At 34.4% G+C, this 14,563-nt stretch overlaps 1 non-coding gene across 1 annotated transcript; it reads right to left on the bottom strand.

Moving 5' to 3' along the window:
- Positions 1-14,155: 14,155 nt before the first annotated feature.
- LOC149749289 (U6 spliceosomal RNA) lies at positions 14,156-14,257 on the bottom strand. The gene has a single exon (XR_016393161.1). It is a non-coding gene; the product is annotated as a U6 spliceosomal RNA (small nuclear RNA).
- Between the last annotated feature and the right edge of the window lie 306 nt (positions 14,258-14,563).

Here is a 14,563-nt window from a genome sequence, read left to right as displayed (position 1 = left end):
GGTAACTGTTGTTTGTCATAGTGGACAGAATGAGATACAGAAAGACAGACCCAAGAAGAGGGGCAGTAAATATGGAAAAGTATGTATATAGTATATGAATATATGAGTAAATGTGATTCCAGAAATCAAAAGTGGGATCAGAATATGAGATTTCAGGAAAACTAGCCTCCTGGGATACCTGTAGAATAATTTTTAAACATTCAGTGTTAAATTGTAGGAGTTTTAAGTAATTATAAGGGGGTCTCCAGTGCAAAGGTTTGGGCAAAATTGAAATCAATTGCCCTGTCCCTTGTCCTTAAAGGGAATTTCTTTCCTGGCTTATTACTGCTTATTATGATCTTTGCAGTTGAGAATTCCAAAATGAAGTGGAGCAACTAGAACACAGAATAACTGTGAATATGACTTGGGAGAATTTTGCAACAGTGGTGGTTATCTTCTATACAATTCTATTTTTCTTGTCAAAGACTATAATTGCCATTTTTATAAAACATTTGTCTCACAGAGAAACTTTCTATATGAAGAATATAAAACTTAGTTTTGAGTATTAGACCTGTGGGATTCAATACTGGAGACCACCAGTTCTTTTTTTATTGTGTGAAATAAATGAGATTTGCCTTACAGTAGGGTCTGTAATTATTCAGCTCCTCCAAAAGTAGCTCCTGACTTTGATTTTGCAAAACACATTAATATTAATTTTGTTACTTGAACATTTGCTTTTAATATGACAGAATCCACATGCTTGGTTAAGTCCAACATATGCTGTTTATTATTCAGGTTTGTCTGTTCCTGAAGGTGCAGCACATAAATCAAATCTAAATTGAGCCAACGCCACTTCTCCCTTATGCCATGATATCTGGGGATGAGGTTGTTGGCTAAAGAATCATGAGGAAGAGTGAGACACTTCTGTGCATTGAATGTGACACAATATATTTAGAATCCTTTGTGAGATATTCTCATTTCTCTCAATAGTGACACCACTACCAGTCAGGAACTTGAAATATTACCACTATAAGTATTCCTGTATATGAAGCTATTTTGCTTAGCTTTTGAAGTCTGTTTAGTTGCATATGAGCTTACAAGAAACATGGAATTCAAAAATTAATTTGGTTTAGTGAGACTAAATGTTTCACACTTATCGGGTTGATCTTAACATCTGGGATACAAGAATGCAACATTAATAAAATACATATTTAAAAAGGTTTGGTGGCCATTTTTATTCCTTTGGTCTTCAGTGGAATAAAATGTTGGTTACAGCAACATTCAGATAGATGTTGGGGCACTTATATAAAAATGGTTTTTTAATCCCAGAACTAAAGAAATATGGGGAGACATCTTTGTTAGCAGTTTCTTAAATTGTCTTTATAATCAAACTACTTATTTTTATATTGAGCTGTTCTGAAGTGAAATTTCTGTGCCAATTTCTCATGCTTCCATATTCTCTATTCAATGTAGAGATATTTATCGAGCTCATGAATGCAACATACTGTTCATTGGAGACCATAGGCCTGACCTCAAGACTCTCCAACTCTGATCTGAAAGACAGACATATTGGCACAACCAATTTGTCAGGTGGACCAGCTTAGTTTGAATATTACCTTCTCCAGAAAGCTTTCCTCTATTATTTTGTTTGTTTGTTCACTTGTTCGCTTTCTCTTTCCTGAGCTGACACTTCTCTTCCCTACCTGTCAACTTTCATGATAGCTTTTATCTTTAAGGTTTGGTTGCAAGGAACAGATTCATTCAAGTTACGTAAAAATAAAAGTGAGACTCTCATACGAATTTTTAAGGCCTGGGAATGGAATCTTCTCAGGAGTAGATCAGGCATTCTGGCTCCTTCTCCAGCTTACCCTGGGCCTCAATGGTTTCTCTACCTGACATTTCTGTCCCTCTCTCCTCTGACTAGCATGGCCTTGGTGACCTGTTTCTCAGTTTCTCTATGTCCTCTCTTCCTGCCCCTGCCCTTACTGCTGGGTTTCTGTTTTTAATTCCCAGTATAAGAATGATCACTTTACTTTCCATGTCAGTTCACCTCCAGGAGTCTCAGAAAGCCCATGGAAGGCTTCACCACAGTTGCCCTGTAGCTTTCACTCATTGCTGACACTCTGGTAAGCGTCTGTAATTAGTGAAGCAAAACCGTAAGATTAGCAAGGCCATAATGCACATTTGGATATTCTGTGAATGCCTAATAAGTGGAAGGTAAATATTTTGTTTATATATAAACAAACGTATTTGTTTATATTTGTTTTTATTTTGTGTATGCATACTAAAAAAGGTGTCCAGGACCTCTGTTTCTGCTAAAGATTGTCAGAAAGCTGGAGAAAAAGAACGTAATGATTAGTCAAAATGGACTTAACATTGGGATTAAAATGCTGTCTACTATTCTTTGAAACAGAAATAAAAATATTTCTGTCTGAATAACTGTCAAGATACTTAATGTATCAGAAGCCATTATGATATTAAAACATGGAGAATTGGTTCATTGAATTCTGTTAAGTCCTCATCATGTCTGACCTCTCTGTATTTGGTGGTATGGGCCACTCTTCTCCTCTAGACCCTTCCTTTTTCCTTGGCTTCAAAAATGTTACTCTGCTCTGTTTCTCTTCTAACCTTTCTAGATATTTCTTCACAGACTCTTCTGTTGGATTCTCTCTTTCTTTTTTTCTCCACTCTCCAAGGATTTCTGTTATTCAGGCTATTGTTTTAGACATGTTCGCAATTATACAACTGTCCTAACCAACATCCTTCTTTCATCAGCTGTAATCATGAAATCTAGGTTTCTATCTTCAACTTCTACACTGCTAAGTTTCAAATTACAGGACACTTCTAGCTGGCTACTTACAGACACAGGCAGTCCTGTCTTGCCAAATTGAACTCTGTCTCCACCTCTCACCCTGACACCACTTCTGACTTTTTTATTTCTTATGTCAGCATTTCCAATTAGCCATTACGTCGGAAAGAGTGACTGTCTACTTCTTACTCTTAACTCCCAGAGTGGATCCGTAATCATCTTATTTACTTGCCACTATGATAGTTGAAAACTTCCTCATACCTTGCGTAACTTTTTTCCTGATTTGAGGGTCATTCTTCTTTATTCTACCATCCTTATTGCTTCTAGAGTGAGTTTACTAGACTATAAATATGTCAAGCTATTCCACTACTTAAAACCCTTCAATGGCTTCCCAATGCCTACAAAATCAAACTCCCATGCATTTTGTATGGTGTCAAAGATTTTCAGTGATCAGACCCTCCTCTCACCTTTGTTCTTCTCCTTCTCTTTCACATATTCTTTCCTTCATCTGTGCCTGATGTAAACATACATAAAGTAAGAAAATCTGGTTTGTACAGAAGTTAAATAGAATACAGTGTTTCAGTATTCCAATGAAGACTGCAAATTAAAATTTCCATTATAAGCTGTGTTGAATTTTTGACTTCTGATAAAACATTTAAGAATATTTTTACTAAAGATAACCATACTCTCTGGCTTACAAATAGTAATGCCAACATATACTTTTAGTTGTGAATTGATTATATGGCAAAGAAAATGTATGCTGTGATCTATGAAATATATAAGAAGTATAAACTGTTAACTTGAATTGTATGATCATACCTTAATTTACATGTAGTCATATTAACTAAGAATCAAAATTTTTGTAGGTTGCTATTAAAAGAAAAAAGGCACAATATGTTTTAAAGACTAAATAGAATCCAACATTCTAGTGCTGCTTGTACTGATTTTAGAGGCTATTTGGGAACCTAATATACTGACTTATGGCCTGTAAGAAGAATCTGTAAAATGAAAAAATGGGGTTTGGATGAGAAAAATAGTTGTGTTCTAAAATATGTAGGGTTTTGAATTAGGTATTTTGTGGGAAAGATCAGAAATTTAATTTAAACGTCTATAAATGCTTTTGTTCTATTTCTACTGTATTATCAAAATATGGTTTTCCTCTTCTGTCATATAAGTCCTGTATAACTACTTGGACAGCGTGATTGCTAAAATTTACCAAATAAATTATTTAAGATTATTTTTTTTCCTATTCAGATTTTGTTCTTTACCTAATTGATAAACTTGAGATTTGGTGTTCTTCTAAACACTTTTTTTAAAAAAAAATTACATTAGTTTTCTTCTCAAGTAAACAAAAAATTTCATAGCAAACAAAAAATTCCTCCTTGGAACATAAAAAACAATCACTAACATTGTTGCAGTAAGAAAAGGTCAATATTTCAATCTTCTTTATTTCAAGTAGCATAAAAATGAATTGGCCAAATTTTCATTTAGAAATAGTGTAATTTATCAAGTTAACTATGTCAAAACCTTTAAAAATGTTCAGCGACTAAAGGTGTTTCATGTATTTGATAAAATATGTCTATTTTTAAAAGTCTATCTGATAAAAAAATGAATTATTATAAGACTGGATATGATCAAAACATAAAGCAGAAATGGAAACAGTGTTCTCCTTTCTCTTGTTTGCTTGTTTTATTTTTTTCATTTTACAATATCTCCTTTGTCCATCATGATGTACATTTTAAGTCTTGTTGCTCTTAGCTATTTTCATTTCCTGAGAAGATTTTTAGTTTGTTTTGTGTCTCTCTGAATTCTAAAGAGTTTTATTATTTTTCTGTCCCTCTTCCTTAAGTGTTTTTTCCCATAAATAAAATACATTCAGGGTAATAAAATATAGACAACCCTTTCTAATACATTGCCTCAGGAGGAAATATTACTCTATGTGATTTCAAAATTTGGCCCAGTCCATTCCAAAGGCCTAAACAGAAAATATAGGCAGAAAGATAGAGGATATATATGCACTTCAGTAACCCACAACCATGACTTTTACTATGTGTATTAGTTTCCTATCGTTGCCATAACAAAATACCACAAACCAGTATGATTCTAATGTTCTTAACTATTTATGTCACACTGTTGGAAAGGCTAAAGATTAGGATGGATTAGTTTTTCACAATAACTGTAGTTATCTGGAATTGCAAAGCATCAAGATCAATGCCATTTGTTAAAAAATACCTGTCCAGTTGCAAAGTAGGAGCTGTCAGTTTCTGGTCCAGGGACCTAAGGGGAAATCAGTGAGGGAGAACTCACTACAAAGGCAGCATTATGTAATGATTAAATTAAATTAATTCTGGCCTAGAGCCTAATGTTACATTTACCTGTTTCTAGAACTACCTAAAAGCACTTGACAACCCTTGTCAGAATGAGACAAAATTCCCTAGGAAGAGGTGCTTACCTCTTTATATCCTAGAACTTAATTTAAGTAAGCCAAGCAGTAAATGAGATGTCTCTATAGGACCCAATATTTAGTGAGCCACCATTCAACGCAGAATCATCAAATCATAGAAGTTTGATGCTACAAGGAATCTTGTAAGACCATCATCCTAAACATGTACAGAGCCTGTAGTTTAGGGAAGAAAAAAAGTCTTGCTCAGAGTCCAACAATGCACTGTAATGGGCACGTGGTAGCAAAGTTACAGCTCTACTAGGGTAGGAACACTTTTTGTCCTCTGAAGTTCATAAATTATTGAATGTGACTGTGATTATGGACTCTATATACTATTTATATATATATTTGTATTCAACAAGTTATGAAGCATTTATAAAGAATTATTGTCATTCCTACTATGTAGCTTTATAACTCTTAGCTGGAGTAGCTAAAGGCTTACTTTTCTGTTCCTCTGATCCTTTCTCTGCTACTAATTCATGTAATCTGAGCTGAGCTGAATGAGTGCTTTGGCTTCAGGTCCCTAGTTACTGATGACAAAAGTTTCTTAATCTTTACTTATGTACTCCTTCAAAGTAGAACTTGGAGCATCAGCTAATAGCAATGAGGTCTTGCTTACATGTTCAATGAATGCTGTGGTTCTTGTTTAATGAACTTCTCTGCCTTCCTACCCATAAAGCACTATGTCTTCACCTGTGTTCTCTCTGGTTCCTTCAGTCTCATGATGGATTTGGTGTTCTGAATCATGTGGGTCACTTCTTACTTGGGGAAGACATCAAAAAAATCCCTCCCCAGCTCAAAAGTGTGATGTTACTTTCCATGTATCATCTTAAAAATATCTTCTAAAAGAATAGTGGAGGGGATATTATCATGTGATCACTTTGTGTCCAATATCCTGGAGGCTATACTTGCTCAGTGTAGAGAATAATGAAATTCAGGAATATAAGCTAGTTAAAAGCCTATAAGCTTACTCCCTAAACACGTTACTGTGCACAGTTTGATGTATTTCCCCTCAGTGTTTGATTTAACTGTAATCACATTACTTTCATTCAGTTCTGCTTTGTTTTTCAAATTTACAAGTATCCATGCCTTATATTTTTAATATTATCTGCATATTATTCCACAAAATAAACTTTTCATAATGTATATAATCATTTTCCTCAAGAATTGGAAATGCTGTTTCCTCTCATTTTACCTCTATAACCATCTTTGTACATTGAGTGCCCCTAGTCCCCATATTTTTGATAATTGCTTAGAAGATATTGTCAGAGTCTATGTGGTAGTTTGCAAAATTGGCCACAATTCTCAATGCCTCCCTCACCCCCTACCCCTTTGCAGGGTGATTTTACAGCTTCTTCCATGAAGAAGTGAAATCCGTTCCCCACTACTTGAATCAGAACTTGTGACTTGCTTTGGCCAATAAAATGCATCAGAAGTGACTATCATGCCTGTTCCTAGCCTCGGTCTTAAAAGGCCTTGCAGCTTATGTTCTGATTCATCGAATCCTAGCTGCCATTAACCGAGCTGCTCATCCATGAGACACGAAACCCATTTGCCGCTGTTGCTCCAGCCAATTGTCAGTCAATTGCAGAAGCAGAGATGCTTCCCTGAGTGGCTACTGAGGCATATGCACAGAGTGAGCCCAGCATGACCAGAACTATCCAGTTAATAGGCTAATAAATGGTTGTCATTTTACATAGCTAAATCTTGGGGTGTATTTCATAGTAAAACTAATGTATACAATCTATATTTGGACAAAAAAAATGGACATTTTTAAGCCTTGCAATTCACATTGATAAGTTGTTTTCCAAAACTTTTGTAGCAATTTGCTACCCTCTTCAGCTAGGTTTATCATTATTGTAAATATTTGCCAGTGGATAAAAGATAATTGGTGTCGTTTTAATTTTAAGTGCAACATTTTAAAAGCTATTTTTCCTCATTCTGATGATAAAGTCACCATGGTAGCTATCATTTCATTAAAACAAGTCATATTTCAGAGTGAATTGTTTCCCAAATTATTTTCCTAAAATTGAGATATTTATCAAGTTTCTTTCCTCTTAAAAGGTGTAGAAATGCAAAACAGATGTTGATTTTCAATTTACTAGATAATAGTTCTTTGAAGTCTCTTAAGGTCTATCATCTTCCCTCCAATATTGTTTTTTTTTTTTTTTTTTTTGCGGTACGTGGGCCTCTCACCGCCGCGGCCTCTCCCGTTGCGGAGCACAGGCTCCGGATGCGCAAGCTCAGCGGCCATGGCTCACGGGCCCAGCCGCTCCGCAGCATGTGGGATCCTCCCGGACCGGGGCATGAACCCATGTCCCCTGCATCGGCAGGCAGACTCTCAACCACTGCGCCACCAGGGAAGCCCCCTCCAATATTTTTAATTCAGTAACTATCAAACTTATAAAAGTTAAGTTTTATCTGGAGTTTCTGCTGGCCTCATATGATGTTGTTAGATGTTGATCTCAGTGATTATGACTAAGCTGTTAAAAGTCATGTGATCTTTCTTGTCTCAGAAGAGAAAGCAAGACGTTAAGATATTTATATTCAAATTGGAAAATTGGCTTCTGGGTCAAGCAGATGTGCAGAAAATGTAGACAAATTATTGGCCATTATAGTTGTGGGACTTTGAAGTTTTGCCATCACTCAGTGCTTTCCCATTCTTTCCAGCATAAAAGCACAAATTGCATCATTTGTCTTTGGCTGTAGGTAACAGAAAACCCACCCAAGCAGTGCTAAATTCTGAGACTCACTGCTTGGCTGATATTTAGCTAATTCACACCAGGATAGTTATACTAATTTTTAAAACTTAAAGTATGTTTTCATTGGTTGCTAAAAACTATAATAGTAATGGTAATAAGTAGTACAATTAATTAAATAGAAATTAGCTATAAAACTTACACCTGCCATCTATGGCCACAAAAGCTCAGTGGTGTGCAACAATATAATTCATTTAGCTTGTGATTTTCTAAGACTTAGATGATCTTATCTGCTCTTGTGATCTCAGCTGAGAATGTTCACGTGGCTGCTGTCAGCTGTGTGTCAGATGGGGTCTTTCTGATGTTGCCTGGCTTTACCACATCTCTCAGGGATGTCCCTGGCTTGCACAACTGGAGTGACTCAGCTCTGTTCCACGCATAGGCCATCCTCTAGAAGGTTAGCCTCGGTTTGTTCTCATGGTAAAGACAGAGGAGCAAACGCATGCCTATCACACACATACTTTCAAACCTCTGCTTGCATCACACTAATATCACACTGCCTAAGCAAGTCACTTGGTGGAGCCCAGAGACAGAATGGGATGGCACTACACAGTTACATGGCAAAAACACACAGATGCAGAGAATGGTGAAGTAGTGAGTCCATTGATAAAATCAAACTACAACAAATTTGTTAATCCAAGTTAATTGTCATAGGATGTCACAATATCTATTGATTTCACAATATTGATTGGTAAATAGTTCTCTTCTTATAGTGAGATCCAAAACATTTGCAGTTCTGACTACTAAATAGATCAGTATCATGTAGCGTGCATTCTCTAAAAAGTACTCTGTGTTTTAGGAGAATCAGCATTGTCACTGTCTTTTAATTAATTAATCATTATTGCTTTGAAATACAGGTATCTCTTACTGTAAGAATCTATTGGGATGGTGAGAGTTTGTGTAGCAGCAGGTGTTATAAACATGAATCTTTAAAATTTGTAGGAACACAGAAAAGATTTTATGAAATGAAATAATAAACTGCCTCCTGTGACATCTTCTGATGTTAGGGAAAAAATAAAAAAAGTCCAGAATGTATTTTGATAATGTCCAAGAATTAATACAAAAGAAAACAAATCATTTGTATTTCTTGAATAAAATGCAACTTGATTATTTCAACAAAATGTATAAGTAGCGTATCATTGCTTCTGAGCATTAAAAAATGCTAAATTAATCCCACTGGGCATATACCCTGAGAAAACCATAATTCAGAAAGAGTCATGTACCACAATGTTCATTGAAGCTCTATTAACAATAGCCAGGACATGGAAGCAACCTAAGTGTCCATTGACAGATGAATGGAGAAAAGATGTGACACATATATACCATGGAATGTTACTCAGCCATAAAAAGAAATGAAATTGAGTTATTTTTAGTGAGGTGGATGGACCTAGAGTCTGTCGTACAGAGTGAAGTAAGTCAGAAAGAGAAAAACAAATACCGTATGCTAACACATATATGTGGAATGTAAAAAAAAAAAAAAATGGTCATGACGAATCTAGGGGCAAGATGGGAATAAAAAGGCAGACCTACTAGAGAATGGACTTGAGGACCCAGGGAGGGGGAGGGGTAAGCTGGGACAAAGTGAGAGAGTGGTAGTGTATATATGGACATATATACACTCCCAAATGTAAAATAGATAACTAGTGGGAAGCAGTCGCATAGCACAGGGAGATCAGCTCGGTGCTTTGTGACCAGCCAGAAGGGTGGGATAGGGAGGGCGGGAGGGAGGGAAACGCAAGAGGGAAGAGATATGGGGATATATGTATATATATAACTGATTCACTTTGTTATAAAGCAGAAACTAACACACCATTGTAAAGCAATTATACTCCAATAAAAATGTTAAAAAAAGCTGAATTTTCTGCCAATAAAGGTTGAAAGTGCTAAACACATGTATTTCATCAGAATGTTAATCATGTTTTATTAAAGCTCATGGTTCAAATGGAGAAAATTTGCAAACATCAAAGGGGTAAATCATTACTCAATCATCAGTTCAGTTTCATGTAATTTCACATCAAGCATCACATAATAAAACATTTGAAATAATATAAACTGCCAAAAGTATTTTTTCAAAGAGTATCAATAAAGTAAATTAAAATCATTTAGAAAGTATCATCAGAACTTTATCTATTTTGTATTAAAAATATTCAAACGTGTCTAGTTATAAAATATTAATAGCATTTCACAAATAATAATACTAATATGTGCATATTTTTGTAATCCAGATTTATGGCTCCACTTGTGAGGAAACATGTAATTACTTTTGGAAACATACTTGGAACTTTGCCACATTGTTTGAAAAATATGCACAAGACTGGAGAATTTCAATTATCATTGATGAGGCTTCAGTTGTTTCACATAAAAGTGATTAATGATTAACTTAGTAAAGTTAAAGACAGGATAATTTTGTGGTTTTCATTGATTATGGAATTAGAAGGAATATCATCTGGAATAACTTATCAATCTTTATTGTTGGTGCTCAAGAAAAATAAATGAAAAACATCTGCATGAAAATATGCATGATATATTTTCACGTGGTTATATCAATGTAATATGAAGGAGAAAGTTTGGAGTTTAAATGGAGTTTTTATTAAAATTTCTGATGTTTTAATTTGGCAGTACATTATCACATTCAGTTATTTCTGGGTAAGGCAATAGAATATGTAAATAACACATCATTAAATTCTTTTCTTGATGAACTTTATCTTTATCATCATATATTAGATACACAGCAGAGAGAATTAAATGACTTACTAACTTGCCGGGAATTGAAATCCTGAAAATTGGAAGGGTATTTGTATCTCTGTTGGCAGCCTGTGCCACTAGAGCAGCAAATGTGGTTGGGAAATTTTAAGAAGCTTCTAATAGTCACTTGTAATAGAAATTTTGCAATGGGAATAATTAAGAACTTGGAAAGTGAACTTTTTTCCCAGAGATCTGAGTTTGAATAATAGTACATCTTTTGCTACTTTGTTTAGTTTTACAAGAAAAAAGTTGTTTTATTAAAGCTGTCTGATTAATTTAATGCATGACAAAATTATTAAATATATAAACTAAAGAAAGAAAACTAGGAAAGAGAATAAGATATAGAAATAAAGGCATGTGATACAACATTTGAAGCAAAATAATTCTAGTAAAAGACTAACATTCATTGATAAATCACATAAAAGTGATATCACAAGTGAAATATTTAATAAACATCTAAGTTCTTTCAATTTATTGAGTTGAATTATTTTCAAATAATATTAAGTTTATTTATGGATTGAAGATTAATGAAAATCAATATAACAAGGCTAAGTAATTAAATATTATATTCCAATAAATAATTTTTATGAATTAGTAATAGACATTTAATATATAAAAACTACAGAGTATATAAGTTAGACATGTTTTGAATATAATTTTTGTTAGTTTGGCAGAAACATGGAGAGGATTCAATATAATGAATTATATTTCTCTATTTAGATTATGTCACATAATTTTATGGGGAATTTTTGGAAGAAGTTTCTTTGGTCAAGTATGACTTAAACAGATGCATCATTTAGTCAGAGGCAGCATATCAAAGAAAAGATCATGACAACACTTCCTAAAAATCAAGAAACAATTTGGAAGTTATTAGAATGATTTTATGACTGATATACATTGTTTTATTTACATTATATATATACATATATATATATATATATCATGGCATACAGGTTGTTTCATGTTTTGAATATTGCTCTGCTTATTGGTTCCTGTACCTTGAAGTCCAGAGACAGGAAGAAATTTGGGACAGGTGTAAGTCAATTTCTCCAACTGTTTCTCTCTCTGGTTCTGCTCTCATCTGTGTGGACTTTATCCTTCAGCAGTAGAGTCCCTAACTGGTGGCAGACTGGTTGAAGCAATACCACGTGGTCATCCTCATGCACGACAACCAAAGAATGAGTACCTTGCAGTGGTTCTCTATTGAGATCAAGAAAACTTCATCCCCTTAAGTCCACAGGAAACCCTTGGATCTTGCATCTTTTTCCATACTAGGTCACATACATGTTCTAAGTCAGGTCTCTGGTTAGGGAATGTCATACACAGAATGGCATAAGCTGAGTTCAGCCGATGGCATGCCCCGAGGCCTGATAGGCCCAGCCCTGCACTCTGGGTGTTCGAATGAATAGGAAGTTGGGAACAGCCACCTGTCCTGTACAATGCAAACAACATAGGTTAACATGTAGCACCTTTACATTTCTGTGACTAGGTACCTGCCTGAATCTCTAGCTACATGTCCTGCTGCATTTCTCTGGGCCCGTTAAACTCTGAACCAAGTATAGTTCCCTGAACCAACAAAGCAGAATAAAGCTTCTGAGTTCTTTTTCCTCAGTCACCTCAATCTGAAATAAGCTTTTCCACTTCCAATCCATCAAAATCCAACTGCTCTCTTTTGTCTTAAAGTTGATTTTGCTTTGTGATCTGAGACTGTATGGACTTAAAACAACAAGGTGGATCTTTTAATTATACAAAGTTAAGTAACTTATTATCTCTTGCCCTTGGAAAAAAAGGAAGGTCACTTAAATTTGCAATCAGGATATTAAGTGCTTAGTTTAGTATATTGTCAGTTGAGCTTTAATTTCAGCTGTTTCTTTGAGTAAGTAAAAAAATGATTTTCCTGAGAGGGAAGTTGAGATTATACCAAATGTGCCTAATGTGGGTTATTGAAGGTGGAACACCTGCAACTTTGAGGAATATACTGTGAACTCGAGGTTTCTTTGACATTTCACTTGGTTGTGCTGCTTGGGTAGTTGTCAAGGAAAGGACTGTGTCCACTCTTGGAATTAATGAGTCAGGAAGTGGATGGGGATTTGTTTCTGGGCACAGTGCAGTTGATGCTATTGTCTGGTATCAGGTTATTCACGATAAATCTCTGAATGAATGCCCTGCAAAATATAGGTAAAATGTTTATCCTTTCCCTCTGCCTACATACACAGCATCGAATATGGTGTTCCACTTCCTCTTTCCTTTGTAATCGGACAAAACCACATTGCCTCGGATTCTTTAATCTTAGGTGAAGTTCAGCGCCCCACCCCCAGTCCAAGTCCAGGTTTGAAGGACTGAGAGACAAGAGTCAAATTTCAAGGAACTAAGAGTAGGGCTGGACAAAGCCTGTAGGCCCTCCCTCTGTTAACCATCTTCACTGCTACTCGGTTCTCCTGCAGTTAACTGCTTAACAAGTTAAGATGTAAAGCTAAAAGGCCTTCTGTGAAAATAAAACAGTGAGAATCTGGGGTTCTAAAATTTGTATTAGCAAAGGGTCTAAAACTCCTTTGTTTTATATTGTCTTAAAATCATTAAAGAATCCAACAACTCTAGAGAATGTTTGCCCAGGGCAAGTCTATATTTTTGGCAAGCTAAAAATGTTGAATATAAATGAAAATCACCCCTAATCCAAGCATATGCATCTCTACATTGTTATTTCCTTCCAGACTTTTTCCACATTTATACTTTTAAAACATATTTAACATAATACTAAAATTATGTATCTCGAGTTTTCTATACATATGCATGTTTCACAATTTTCCTCTTGGTTGCTATGATCTTCATAATGACTATTAAATGTAACCAATTTTCCAAAGAACACCCTTCAGGTTCTTACTGCTTAATAACTTTGCAATAAACAAATTAATTAATTAGATTTTTTTTCTCCTTTTGGATGTATTTCCTTAGACTAAATTTCCAGAAATAGTATTACTGAATATGGTTATGAAATGTTTATGGCTCATTATATAAAATGCCAAACTTCTTTATAAAAAGGGTTTTTAAAAATTTAAACCTCTTAATACAGCATATATATTAGTTTTATTTCTAACATTATGTATTAATTGTAATTCCATCTAACATTTATTGTTATTTTTACAGTCCCACTTCTAGTCTCACAGAAAATCATATGCTCCTAGAGACATAAGACTATGTATTTATTGCTCAACTTTTAATTTTCTGTAGCACTAGAATAATGCCTAACACATACTAAATAAATGCTAAATGTTTGCTGCATTGATTTGAATTAATAATACAAATCTTTTTCACAGTTACAATAAATACCAAATTACTTCATGTTTTGGTGAACTATTTCATTATGATTTTATCATTTTTAAATTAGCTGAGACTTGTATTCTGTATTCTTAGTGCATTTTTAAAAAAATGAAATGCTTCATGTTTTTCTGTGTCATTCTTGAAAAGGGACATGTTGACCTTCTCCAGACTGTGCCAAGTTTAAGATATTTTTTGCCAAAGCATGCCTCATTTAATTTTACTAATATAGTAAACAATTATATCACTGACTTCACAATTTACATTTGAAATATAATTGAGGCTAAACATTTTAATTTGTTTACTAAAATAGTATTCTTTATAATTGTTTGCTTGTTGCTTTGCCTATTTGTATCCTGAGTTTAATTTGTAAAACAGGAATTATAATTAAATTTTAATCTATTTCTGTTACTTTTCCTCTAGATTTTTTAAAGACTTTGAAGTTTTATTTATGGCTATAATTCAGAAATTTCAAAATTTTATATAACTTCACTTGTTTTTCGGGAAGGAAAT

This window comes from Delphinapterus leucas, chromosome 4 (assembly GCF_059928025.1).
Source record: "Delphinapterus leucas isolate spDelLeu-1000000601 "Yukka" chromosome 4, BTC_Dleu_Yukka2, whole genome shotgun sequence".
Lineage (NCBI taxonomy): Eukaryota > Metazoa > Chordata > Mammalia > Artiodactyla > Monodontidae > Delphinapterus > Delphinapterus leucas.
This window is presented reverse-complemented; position numbering and strand designations above follow the sequence as displayed.